Raw genomic sequence first — 15,000 nt, 5'->3', positions numbered from 1 at the left:
CCTCCCCCCAGTACCCTGCCCTGAACCTTAGTCACTGTTACTAGCCTCCACCCAGTACCCTGCCCTGAACCTTAGTCACTGTTACTAGCCAGCCTCCACCCAGTACCCTGCCCTGAACATGAGTCACTGTTACTAGCCTCCCCCCAGTACCCTGCCCTGAACATGAGTCACTGTTACTAGCCAGCCTCCACCCAGTACCCTGCCCTGAACATGAGTCACTGTTACTAGCCAGCCTCCACACAGTACCCTGCCCTGAACCTTAGTCACTGTTACTAGCCAGCCTCCACACAGTACCCTGCCCTGAACATGAGTCACTGTTACTAGCCTCCCCCAGTACCCTGCCCTGAACCTTAGTCACTGTTACTAGCCTCCACCCAGTACCCTGCCCTGAACCTTAGTCACTGTTACTAGCCTCCACCCAGTACCCTGCCCTGAACATGAGTCACTGTTACTAGCCTCCCCCCAGTACCCTGCCCTGAACATGAGTCACTGTTACTAGCCTCCCCCCAGTACCCTGCCCTGAACCTTAGTCACTGTTACTAGCCTCCACCCAGTACCCTGCCCTGAACCTTAGTCACTGTTACTAGCCTCCACCCAGTACCCTGCCCTGAACCTTAGTCACTGTTACTAGCCAGCCTCCACACAGTACCCTGCCCTGAACCTGAGTCACTGTTACTAGCCTCCACCCAGTACCCTGCCCTGAACCTTAGTCACTGTTACTAGCCAGCCTCCACCCAGAACCCTGCCCTGAACCTTAGTCACTGTTACTAGCCAGCCTCCACCCAGAACCCTGCCCTGAACCTGAGTCACTGTTACTAGCCAGCCTCCACCCAGAACCCTGCCCTGAACCTTAGTCACTGTTACTAGCCTCCACACAGTACCCTGCCCTGAACATGAGTCACTGTTACTAGCCAGCCTCCACACAGAACCCTGCCCTGAACATGAGTCACTGTTACTAGCCTCCACCCAGTACCCTGCCCTGAACATGAGTCACTGTTACTAGCCAGCCTCCACACAGTACCCTGCCCTGAACATGAGTCACTGTTACTAGCCAGCCTCCACCCAGTACCCTGCCCTGAACATGAGTCACTGTTACTAGCCAGCCTCCACACAGAACCCTGCCCTGAACATGAGTCACTGTTACTAGCCAGCCTCCACCCAGTACCCTGCCCTGAACATGAGTCACTGTTACTAGCCAGCCTCCACCCAGTACCCTGCCCTGAACCTTAGTCACTGTTACTAGCCAGCCTCCACCCAGTACCCTGCCCTGAACATGAGTCCCTGTTACTAGCCAGCCTCCACACAGAACCCTGCCCTGAACATGAGTCACTGTTACTAGCCAGCCTCCACACAGTACCCTGCCCTGAACATGAGTCACTGTTACTAGCCAGCCTCCACCCAGTACCCTGCCCTGAACATGAGTCACTGTTACTAGCCTCCACACAGAACCCTGCCCTGAACCTTAGTCACTGTTACTAGCCAGCCTCCACCCAGTACCCTGCCCTGAACATGAGTCACTGTTACTAGCCAGCCTCCACACAGTACCCTGCCCTGAACATGAGTCACTGTTACTAGCCAGCCTCCACACAGTACCCTGCCCTGAACATGAGTCACTGTTACTAGCCAGCCTTCACACAGTACCCTGCCCTGAACATGAGTCACTGTTACTAGCCAGCCTCCACCCAGTACCCTGCCCTGAACCTTAGTCACTGTTACTAGCCAGCTACCACCCAGTACCCTGCCCTGAACATGAGTCACTGTTACTAGCCAGCTACCACCCAGTACCCTGCCCTGAACATGAGTCCCTGTTACTAGCCAGCCTCCACACAGTACCCTGCCCTGAACATGAGTCACTGTTACTAGCCAGCCTCCACCCAGTACCCTGCCCTGAACCTTAGTCACTGTTACTAGCCAGCCTCCACACAGAACCCTGCCCTGAACATGAGTCCCTGTTACTAGCCAGCCTCCACCCAGTACCCTGCCCTGAACATGAGTCACTGTTACTAGCCAGCCTCCACACAGAACCCTGCCCTGAACATGAGTCACTGTTACTAGCCAGCCTCCACACAGAACCCTGCCCTGAACCTTAGTCACTGTTACTAGCCAGCCTCCACCCAGTACCCTGCCCTGAACATGAGTCACTGTTACTAGCCAGCCTCCACACAGAACCCTGCCCTGAACCTTAGTCACTGTTACTAGCCAGCCTCCACCCAGTACCCTGCCCTGAACATGAGTCACTGTTACTAGCCAGCCTCCACACAGAACCCTGCCCTGAACATGAGTCACTGTTACTAGCCAGCCTCCACACAGAACCCTGCCCTGAACCTTAGTCACTGTTACTAGCCAGCCTCCACCCAGTACCCTGCCCTGAACATGAGTCACTGTTACTAGCCAGCCTCCACACAGAACCCTGCCCTGAACCTTAGTCACTGTTACTAGCCAGCCTCCACCCAGTACCCTGCCCTGAACATGAGTCACTGTTACTAGCCAGCCTCCACACAGAACCCTGCCCTGAACCTTAGTCACTGTTACTAGCCAGCCTCCACCCAGTACCCTGCCCTGAACATGAGTCACTGTTACTAGCCAGCCTCCACCCAGTACCCTGCCCTGAACATGAGTCCCTGTTACTAGCCAGCCTCCACCCAGTACCCTGCCCTGAACATGAGTCACTGTTACTAGCCAGCCTCCACCCAGTACCCTGCCCTGAACATGAGTCACTGTTACTAGCCAGCCTCCACACAGAACCCTGCCCTGAACCTTAGTCACTGTTACTAGCCAGCCTCCACACAGAACCCTGCCCTGAACCTTAGTCACTGTTACTAGCCAGCCTCCACCCAGTACCCTGCCCTGAACATGAGTCACTGTTACTAGCCAGCCTCCACCCAGTACCCTGCCCTGAACATGAGTCCCTGTTACTAGCCAGCCTCCACCCAGTACCCTGCCCTGAACATGAGTCACTGTTACTAGCCAGCCTCCACCCAGTACCCTGCCCTGAACATGAGTCACTGTTACTAGCCAGCCTCTGCCCAGTACCCTGACCTGAACATGAGTCCCTGTTACTAGCCGGGAACCACCCGGTACTCTACCCTCAACCTTAGTCACTGTTACTAGCCGGGAACCACCTGGTACTCTACCCTCAACCTTAGTCACTGTTACTAGCCGGGAACCACCTGGTACTCTACCCTCAACCTTAGTCACTGTTACTAGCCGGGAACCACCTGGTACTCTACCCTCAACCTTAGTCACTGTTACTAGCCGGGAACCACCTGGTACTCTACCCTCAACCTTAGTCACTGTTACTAGCCGGGAACCACCTGGTACTCTACCCTCAACCTTAGTCACTGTTACTAGCCAGCTACCACCTGTACCCTGCCCTCAACCTTAGTCACTGTAACTACTGTCTATAGACACCATCCTATATAACTACTGTCTATACACACCATGCTATATATAACTACTGTCTATACACACCATCCTATATAACTACTGTCTATACACACCATCTTATATAACTACTGTCTATACACACCATCCTATATAACTACTGTCTATACTGTCTATACACACCATCCTATATAACTACTGTCTATACACACCATTCTATATAACTACTGTCTATACACACCATCCTATATAACTACTGTCTATACACACCATCCTATATAACTACTGTCTATACACACCATCCTATATAACTACTGTCTATACACACCATCCTATATAACTACTGTCTATACACACCATCCTATATAACTACTGTCTATACACACCATCCTATATAACTACTGTCTATACACACCATCCTATATATAACTACTGTCTATACACACCATCCTATATAACTACTGTCTATACTGTCTATACACACCATCCTATATAACTACTGTCTATACACACCATCCTATATAACTACTGTCTATACATACCATCCTATATAACTACTGTCTATACACACCATCTTATATAACTACTGTCTATACACACCATTCTATATAACTACTGTCTATACACACCATTCTATATAACTACTTTCTATACACACCATCCTATATAACTACTGTCTATACACACCATCTTATATAACTACTGTCTATACACACCATTCTATATAACTACTGTCTATACACACCATTATATATAACTACTGTCTATACACACCATCTTATATAACTACTGTCTATACACACCATTCTATATAACTACTGTCTATACTGTCTATACACACTATTCTATATAACTACTGTCTATACACACCATTCTATATAACTACTGTTTATACGCACCATTCTATATATCTACTGTCTATACTGTCTATACACACCATCCTATATATATAACTACTGTCTATACTGTCTATACACACCATCCTATATATAACAACTGTCTATAAACACCATCCTATATAACTACTGTCTATACACACCATCCTATATAACTACTGTCTATACACACCATCCTATATATAACTACTGTCTATACACACCATCCTATATATAACAACTGTCTATAAACACCATCCTATATAACTACTGTCTACACACATCATCCTATATAACAACTGTCTATAAACACCATCCTATATAACTACTGTCTACACACACCATCCTATATAACTACTGTCTATACACACCATCCTATATATAACAACTGTCTATAAACACCATCCTATATAACTACTGTCTATACACACCATCCTATATATAACAACTGTCTATACACACCATCCTATATAACTACTGTCTATACACACCATCCTATATAACTACTGTCTATACACACCATCCTATATAACTACTGTCTATAAACACCATCCTATATAACTACTGTCTACACACATCATCCTATATAACAACTGTCTATAAACACCATCCTATATAACTACTGTCTACACACACCATCCTATATAACTACTGTCTATACACACCATCCTATATATAACAACTGTCTATAAACACCATCCTATATAACTACTGTCTATACTGTCTATACACACCATCCTATATAACTACTGTCTATACACACCATCCTATATAACTACTGTCTATACACACCATCCTATATAACTACTGTCTATACTGTCTATACACACCATCCAAATAATGACATTACTTGTTCTGATATTTCTATATTTCTGAATCTCTTTTTTATTTTGGGGGCATTTGTGTGTATTGTTTTGTATTGTTAGGTAGGAAGATAAACACAGGGACATCAGCATTACACTGCTCCTGTGATAACATCTGCTAAATGTGCGTGTCGCGACCAATATACATTGATTTGATTGGTCTGCAGTGATGAACACTGTTTCATAGGACAGAGACATCATATTCCACATCCTGTACACTTGTTGTCTGTTGCTTGCTATGCAGTCATGCACATTGTTTCTTTCACAGGGCTATATAAAACCATTTATCTGGAGAGAGATGTGATTACTGAGATTTAGCCTGCTCCCTAGATGAGCTGTTTATTGTGCTATCATACCCCAGGGGCCTGCTCTCCATCTCTCTCTCTCGCTCTCTCTCTCTCTCTCTCTCTCTCTCTCTCTCTCTCTCTCTCTCTCTCTGTCTACCACACTCCTCTCTTTCTTTCTTTCTTTCTTTATTTATTTCTTTCTTTCTTTCTTCCTTTCTTTCTTTCTTTCTCTCTCTCTCTCTCTCCCTCCCCCATCTCTCTCCCTCTCTCTCCCTCCCCCACCTCGCTCTCTCTCCCCCATCTCTCTCTCTCTCTCTGTAATGGCTTTCTTCCAACTCCTCCTCTGACGAAGAGGTGGAACAAGGATCGGACCAAAATGCAACGTGGTTCGTTCGATACGTCTTTAATGATGAAGAACACGAATAATACAAAACAACAAACGTCGAAAACCGAAACAGCCCTGACTGGTGCAACAAACACAGAGACAGGAACAATCACCCACAAACACACAGTGAAACCCAGGCTACCTAAATATGGTTCCCAATCAGAGACAGCGATGATCACCTGACTCTGATTGAGAACCGCCTCAGGCAGCCATAGACTAATCTGTACACCCCACACAACCCCAAGATGAAACACACTACAAACAAACCCATGTCACACCCTGGCCTGACCCAATAAATGAAGATAACATAATAAATATAGACCAGGGCGTGACACTCTCTCTCTCTCTCTCCCCATCTCTCTCTCCCCCATCTCTCTCTCTCTCTCCCCATCTCTCTCTCCCCCTATCTCTTTCTCTCTTTCTCTCTCCCCCTCCCCCCTACAACTCTCTTCGTCTCCTCCCTGCACCTCATTCTCATTTTGAAGGAAAAGTCCCTCTCTCATTTATATGCAAAGTTTATTTTATTTTTTATTAAACCCAAACTGTTCACATCAAGCACCCAGCACATGAATTCAATCTAAACGCTGTGAGATATTACAATACAGGTGTGGTGTCATAGTTTAGTATGTAATAAAGGTGTGGTTGAGGTGTTACTGTGGAAAATTATAATACAGGTGTGTTTGAGGTGTTACTGCGGAATATTACAATACAGGTGAGGTGTTACTGTGGAATATTACAATACAGGTGGGGTGTTACTGCAGAATATTACAATAGAGGTGAGGTGTTACTGTGGAATATTACAATACAGGTGAGGTAGAGGTGTTACTGTGGAATATTACAATACAGGTGAGGTAGAGGTGTTACTGTGGAATATTACAATACAGGTGAGGTAGAGGTGTTACTGTGGAATATTACAATACAGGTGAGGTAGAGGTGTTACTGTGGAATATTACAATACAGGTGAGGTATTACTGTGGAATATCACAATACAGGTGAGGTGTTACTGTGGAATATTACAATACAGGTGAGGTAGAGGTGTTACTGTGGAATATCTCAATACAGGTGAGGTGTTACTGTGGAATATTACAATACAGGTGAGGTGTTACTGTGGAATATCACAATACAGGTGAGGTGTTACTGTGGAATATCTCAATACAGGTGAGGTGTTACTGTGGAATATTACAATACAGGTGGGGTGTTACTGTGGAATATCTCAATACAGGTGAGGTGTTACTGTGGAATATTACAATACAGGTGGGGTGTTACTGTGGAATATCTCAATACAGGTGAGGTGTTACTGTGGAATATTACAATACAGGTGAGGTAGAGGTGTTACTGTGGAATATCTCAATACAGGTGAGGTGTTACTGTGGAATATTACAATACAGGTGAGGTGTTACTGTGGAATATCACAATACAGGTGAGGTGTTACTGTGGAATATCTCAATACAGGTGAGGTGTTACTGTGGAATATTACAATACAGGTGGGGTGTTACTGTGGAATATCTCAATACAGGTGAGGTGTTACTGTGGAATATTACAATACAGGTGGGGTGTTACTGTGGAATATCTCAATACAGGTGAGGTGTTACTGTGGAATATCTCAATACAGGTGAGGTGTTACTGTGGAATATTACAATACAGGTGGGGTGTTACTGTGGAATATCTCAATACAGGTGAGGTGTTACTGTGGAATATCTCAATACAGGTGAGGTGTTACTGTGGAATATCTCAATACAGGTGAGGTGTTACTGTGGAATATTACAATAGAGGTGAGGTGTTACTGTGGAATATCTCAATACAGGTGAGGTGTTACTGTGGAATATTACAATACAGGTGGGGTGTTACTGTGGAATATCTCAATACAGGTGAGGTGTTACTGTGGAATATCTCAATACAGGTGGGGTGTTACTGTGGAATATTACAATACAGGTGAGGTAGAGGTGTTACTGTGGAATATCTCAATACAGGTGAGGTAGAGGTGTTACTGTGGAATATCTCAATACAGGTGAGGTATTACTGTGGAATATTACAATACAGGTGAGGTAGAGGTGTTACTGTGTAATATTACAATACAGGTGAGGTAGAGGTGTTACTGTGGAATATTACAATACAGGTGAGGTAGAGGTGTTACTGTGGAATATTACAATACAGGTGAGGAATTACTGTGGAATATCACAATACAGGTGAGGTGTTACTGTGGAATATTACAATACAGGTGAGGTAGAGGTGTTACTGTGGAATATCTCAATACAGGTGAGGTGTTACTGTGGAATATTACAATACAGGTGGGGTGTTACTGTGGAATATCTCAATACAGGTGAGGTGTTACTGTGGAATATTACAATACAGGTGGGGTGTTACTGTGGAATATCTCAATACAGGTGAGGTGTTACTGTGGAATATTACAATACAGGTGGGGTGTTACTGTGGAATATCTCAATACAGGTGAGGTGTTACTGTGGAATATCTCAATACAGGTGAGGTGTTACTGTGGAATATTACAATACAGGTGGGGTGTTACTGTGGAATATCTCAATACAGGTGAGGTGTTACTGTGGAATATCTCAATACAGGTGAGGTGTTACTGTGGAATATTACAATACAGGTGAGGTAGAGGTGTTACTGTGGAATATTACAATACAGGTGAGGTAGAGGTGTTACTGTGGAATATTACAATACAGGTGAGGTAGAGGTGTTACTGTGGAATATTACAATACTGTGGAATATCTACAATACAGGTGAGGTAGAGGTGTTACTGTGGAATATTACAATACAGGTGAGGTAGAGGTGTTACTGTGGAATATTACAATACAGGTGAGGTATTACTGTGGAATATCACAATACAGGTGAGGTGTTACTGTGGAATATTACAATACAGGTGAGGTAGAGGTGTTACTGTGGAATATCTCAATACAGGTGAGGTGTTACTGTGGAATATTACAATACAGGTGAGGTGTTACTGTGGAATATCACAATACAGGTGAGGTGTTACTGTGGAATATCTCAATACAGGTGAGGAATATCTCAATACAGGTGAGGTGTTACTGTGGAATATTACAATACAGGTGGGGTGTTACTGTGGAATATCTCAATACAGGTGAGGTGTTACTATATCAATACAGGTGAGGTGTTACTGTGGAATATTACAATACAGGTGAGGTAGAGGTGTTACTGTGGAATATTACAATACAGGTGAGGTAGAGGTGTTACTGTGGAATATTACAATACAGGTGAGGTAGAGGTGTTACTGTGGAATATTACAATACAGGTGAGGTAAGGTGAGGTAGAGGTGTTACTGTTACTATATTACAATACAGGTGAGGTGTTACTGTGGAATATCACAATACAGGTGAGGTGTTACTGTGGAATATTACAATACAGGTGAGGTGTTACTGTGGAATATTACAATACAGGTGTTACTGTGGAATATCTCAATACAGGTGAGGTGTTACTGTGGAATATTACAATACAGGTGAGGTAGAGGTGTTACTGTGGAATATCTCAATACAGGTGAGGTGTTACTGTGGAATATTACAATACAGGTGAGGTAGAGGTGTTAATATCTCACAATGAGGTGTTACTGTGGAGGTGAGGTGTTACTGTGGAATATCTCAATACAGGTGAGGTGTTACTGTGGAATATTACAATACAGGTGGGGTGTTACTGTGGAATATCTCAATACAGGTGAGGTGTTACTGTGGAATATTACAATACAGGTGGGGTGTTACTGTGGAATATCTCAATACAGGTGAGGTGTTACTGTGGAATATTACAATACAGGTGAGGTAGTGGTGTTACTGTGGAATATCTCAATACAGGTGAGGTGTTACTGTGGAATATTAATACAATACAGGTGAGGTGTTACTGTGGAATATCACAATACAGGTGAGGTGTTACTGTGGAATATCTCAATACAGGTGAGGTGTTACTGTGGAATATTACAATACAGGTGGGGTGTTACTGTGGAATATCTCAATACAGGTGAGGTGTTACTGTGGAATATTACAATACAGGTAGGGTGTTACTGTGGAATATCTCAATACAGGTGAGGTGTTACTGTGGAATATCTCAATACAGGTGAGGTGTTACTGTGGAATATTACAATACAGGTGGGGTGTTACTGTGGAATATCTCAATACAGGTGAGGTGTTACTGTGGAATATCTCAATACAGGTGAGGTGTTACTGTGGAATATCTCAATACAGGTGAGGTGTTACTGTGGAATATTACAATAGAGGTGAGGTGTTACTGTGGAATATCTCAATACAGGTGAGGTGTTACTGTGGAATATTACAATACAGGTGGGGTGTTACTGTGGAATATCTCAATACAGGTGAGGTGTTACTGTGGAATATCTCAATACAGGTGGGGTGTTACTGTGGAATATTACAATACAGGTGAGGTAGAGGTGTTACTGTGGAATATCTCAATACAGGTGAGGTGTTACTGTGGAATATTACAATACAGGTGAGGTAGAGGTGTTACTGTGGAATATCTCAATACAGGTGAGGTATTACTGTGGAATATTACAATACAGGTGAGGTAGAGGTGTTACTGTGTAATATTACAATACAGGTGACTGTGGAATATTACAATACAGAGGTGTTACTGTGGAATATTACAATACAGGTGAGGTAGAGGTGTTACTGTGGAATATTACAATACAGGTGAGGAATTACTGTGGAATATCACAATACAGGTGAGGTGTTACTGTGGAATATTACAATACAGGTGAGGTAGAGGTGTTACTGTGGAATATCTCAATACAGGTGAGGTGTTACTGTGGAATATTACAATACAGGTGAGGTGAGGTTACTGTGGAATATCACAATACAGGTGAGGTGTTACTGTGGAATATCTCAATACAGGTGAATAATATTACAGGTGAGGTGTTACTGTGGAATATCTCAATACAGGTGAGGTGTTCCTGTGGAATATTACAATACAGGTGGGGTGTTACTGTGGAATATCTCAATACAGGTGAGGTGTTACTGTGGAATATCTCAATACAGGTGAGGTGTTACTGTGGAATATTACAATACAGGTGGTGTGTTACTGTGGAATATCTCAATACAGGTGAGGTGTTACTGTGGAATATTACAATACAGGTGGGGTGTTACTGTGGAATATCTCAATACAGGTGAGGTGTTACTGTGGAATATTACAATACAGGTGGGGTGTTACTGTGGAATATCTCAATACAGGTGAGGTGTTACTGTGTTACTGTGTTACTGAATTATACAGGTGAGGAATTAATACAGGTGAGGTGTTACTGTGGAATATTACAATACAGGTGACTGTGGAATATCTCAATACAGGTGAGGTGTTACTGTGGAATATTACAATACAGGTGAGGTGTTACTGTGGAATATCACAATACAGGTGAGGTGTTACTGTGGAATATCTCAATACAGGTGAGGTGTTACTGTGGAATATTACAATACAGGTGGGGTGTTACTGTGGAATATCTCAATACAGGTGAGGTGTTACTGTGGAATATTACAATACAGGTGAGGTGTGTTACAATACAGTGGAATATCTCAATACAGGTGAGGTGTTACTGTGGAATATCTCAATACAGGTGAGGGTGTTACTGTGGAATATTACAATACAGGTGGGGTGTTACTGTGGAATATCTCAATACAGGTGAGGTGTTACTGTGGAATATTACAATACAATACAGGTGTTACTGGGAATATTACAATACAGGTTACTGTGGAATATCTCAATACAGGTGAGGTGTTACTGTGGAATATTACAATAGAGGTGAGGTGTTACTGTGGAATATCTCAATACAGGTGAGGTGTTACTGTGGAATATTACAATACAGGTGGGGTGTTACTGTGGAATATCTCAATACAGGTGAGGTGTTACTGTGGAATATCTCAATACAGGTGGGGTGTTACTGTGGAATATCTCAATACAGGTAGTGTGTTACTGTGGAATATTCAATACAGGTGAGGTACTGTGGAATATCTCAATACAGGTGAGGTGTTACTGTGGAATATCTCAATACAGGTGAGGTGTTACTGTGGAATATTACAATACAGGTGAGGTAGAGGTGTTACTGTGGAATATCTCAATACAGGTGAGGTATTACTGTGGAATATTACAATACAGGTGAGGTAGAGGTGTTACTGTTACTGTGTGGAATATTACAATACAGGTGAGGTGAGGTGGAATTACAATGGAAGGTGATGTTACTGTGGAATATTACAGGTACAGGTGAGGTGTTACTGTGGAATATCTCAATACAGGTGAGGTTACTGAGGTGTTACTGTGGAATATTACAATAAAACAGGTGAGGAGTTACTGTGGAATATCTCAATACAGGTGGTGAGGTGTTACTGTGGAATATCACAATACAGGTGAGGTGTTACTGTGGAATATTACAATACAGGTGAGGTGTTACTGTGGAATATCTCAATACAGGTGAGGTGTTACTGTGGAATATTCAATACAGGTGAGGTGTTACTGTGGAATATCACAATACAGGTGAGGTGTTACTGTGGAATATCTCAATACAGGTGAGGTGTTACTGTGGAATATCACAATACAGGTGAGGTGTTACTGTGGAATATCTCAATACAGGTGAGGTGTTACTGTGGAATATTACAATACAGGTGGGGTGTGTTACTGTGGAATATCTCAATACAGGTGAGGTGTTACTGTGGAATATTACAATACAGGTGGGGTGTTACTGTGGAATATCTCAATACAGGTGAGGTGTTACTGTGGAATATCTCAATACAGGTGAGGTGTTACTGTGGAATATTACAATACAGGTGAGGTATTACTGTGGAATATCTCAATACAGGTGAGGTGTTACTGTGGAATATTACAATACAGGTGAGGGTGTTACTGTGGAATATCTCAATACAGGTGAGGTGTTACTGTGGAATATTACAATACAGGTGGGGTGTTACTGTGGAATATCTCAATACAGGTGAGGTGTTACTGTGGAATATCTCAATACAGGAGGTGTTACTGTGGAATGTCTACTGTGGAATATTACAATACAGGTGAGGAATACAGGTACTGTGGAATATCACAATACAGGTGAGGTGTTACTGTGGAATATTACAATACAGGTGAGGTAGAGGTGTTACTGTGGAATATCTCAATACAGGTGAGGTGTTACTGTGGAATATTACAATACAGGTGAGGTGTTACTGTGGAATATCACAATACAGGTGAGGTGTTACTGTGGAATATCTCAATACAGGTGAGGTGTTACTGTGGAATATTACAATACAGGTGAGGTGTTAGGTGTTACTGTGGAATATCTACAATACAGGTGAGGTGTTACAATACAGGTGAGGTGTTACTGTGGAATATTACAATACAGGTGAGGTAGAGGTGTTACTGTGGAATATCTCAATACAGGTGAGGTGTTACTGTGGAATATTACAATACAGGTGGAATGTTACTGTGGAATATCTCAATACAGGTGAGGTGTTACTGTGGAATATTACAATACAGGTGAGGTGTGTTACTGTGGAATATCTCAATACAGGTGAGGTGTTACTGTGGAATATTACAATACAGGTGAGGTAGGGTGTTACTGTGGAATATCTCAATACAGGTGAGGTGTTACTGTGGAATATTACAATACAGGTATCTGTGGAATATCTCAATACAGGTGAGGTGTTACTGTGGAATATCACAATACAGGTGTGGGTGTTACTGTGGAATATTACAATACAGGTGAGGTGAGGTGTTACTGTGGAATATCTCAATACAGGTGAGGTGTTACTGTGGAATATCACAATACAGGTGAGGTGTTACTGTGGAATATCTCAATACAGGTGAGGTGTTACTGTGGAATATCACAATACAGGTGAGGGTGTTACTGTGGAATATCACAATACAGGTGGGGTGTTACTGTGGAATATCACAATACATGTGGTGAGGTGTTACTGTGGAATCAAAATACAGGTGTGGTTGAGGTGTTACTGTGGAATATCATATGTGAGTTGGGACTGTGGATCAACACAGGTGTGGTTGAGGAAAGATCATTTGGAATTTAGGAAGAAAAGAAGCCTGGTTGTTTGTGTGTACGTGTGTTACGTGTGTACGTGTGTACGTGTGTGTATATGTGTGTACGTGTGTGTGTGTGTGTGTATGTGTGTATGTGTGCATGTGTGTGTGTGTGTGTGTGTATGTGTGTATGTGTGTACGTGTGTATGTGTGTGTGTGTGTGTGTGTGTATGTGTGTATGTGTGTATGTGTGCATGTGTGTGTGTGTGTGTGTGTATGTGTGTACGTGTGTATGTGTGTATATTTGTGTACGTGTGTGCCTGTTTGCATGGCTGAGGGTTTATACGTAGGGGTGTGCCTGTTTGCATGGCTGAGGGTTTATACGTAGGGGTGTGCCTGTTTGCATGGCTGAGGGTTTATACGTAGGGGTGTGCCTGTTTGCATGGCTGAGGGTTTATACGTAGGGGTGTGCCTGTTTGCATGGCTGAGGGTTTATACGTAGGGGTGTGCCTGTTTGCATGGCTGAGGGTTTATACGTAGCGGTGTGCCTGTTTGCATGGCTGAGGGTTGTACGTAGGGGTGTGCCTGTTTGCATGGCATACCAATAGCTTACCTTCTTGTATGCGATCCAGTCAAACACTCTGTCTATGTCCGTGGCGTCGTACACCTCCTGAGAGATAGGATGGGAGCTGGCCAGACCGTCCAGCAGCATCACCTCATGGAGAACATCAGTCAGGAAACGCTGCTTCTCCTGAGGGTCAGAGGCCAAAGGTCAGAGAGGTCAGAGAGGTCGATGAAAAACCACGAGATACTATAGAAAAAAACAATGAATACAGCAGGGAGGCACTTGGAAAGAGGTCTTCTGGCCTCAACAGGACTACATGGTTAAATAAAGAGGTCTTCTGGCCTCAACAGGACTACATGGTTAAATAAAGAGGTCTCTGACCTCAACAGGACTACATGGTTAAATAAAGAGGTCTTCTGGCCTCAACAGGACTACATGGTTAAATAAAGAGGTCTCTGACCTCAACAGGACTACATGGTTAAATAAAGAGGTCTTCTGGCCTCAACAGGACTACATGGTTAAATAAAGAGGTCTCTGACCTCAACAGGACTACATGGTTAAATAAAGAGGTCTTCTGACCTCAACAGGACTACATGGTTAAATAAAGAGGTCTCTGACCTCAACAGGACTACATGGTTAAATAAAGAGGTCTTCTGGC

The 15,000-nt window shown here is 43.3% G+C and overlaps 1 pseudogene; it reads right to left on the bottom strand.

Moving 5' to 3' along the window:
* Window positions 1–15,000, bottom strand: part of LOC135516564 (thyrotropin-releasing hormone-degrading ectoenzyme-like) — a 343,742-nt pseudogene that overhangs the window by 36,422 nt on the left and 292,320 nt on the right.

This window comes from Oncorhynchus masou, chromosome 27 (assembly GCF_036934945.1).
Source record: "Oncorhynchus masou masou isolate Uvic2021 chromosome 27, UVic_Omas_1.1, whole genome shotgun sequence".
In the NCBI taxonomy this organism is placed as follows: domain Eukaryota; kingdom Metazoa; phylum Chordata; class Actinopteri; order Salmoniformes; family Salmonidae; genus Oncorhynchus; species Oncorhynchus masou.
This window is presented reverse-complemented; position numbering and strand designations above follow the sequence as displayed.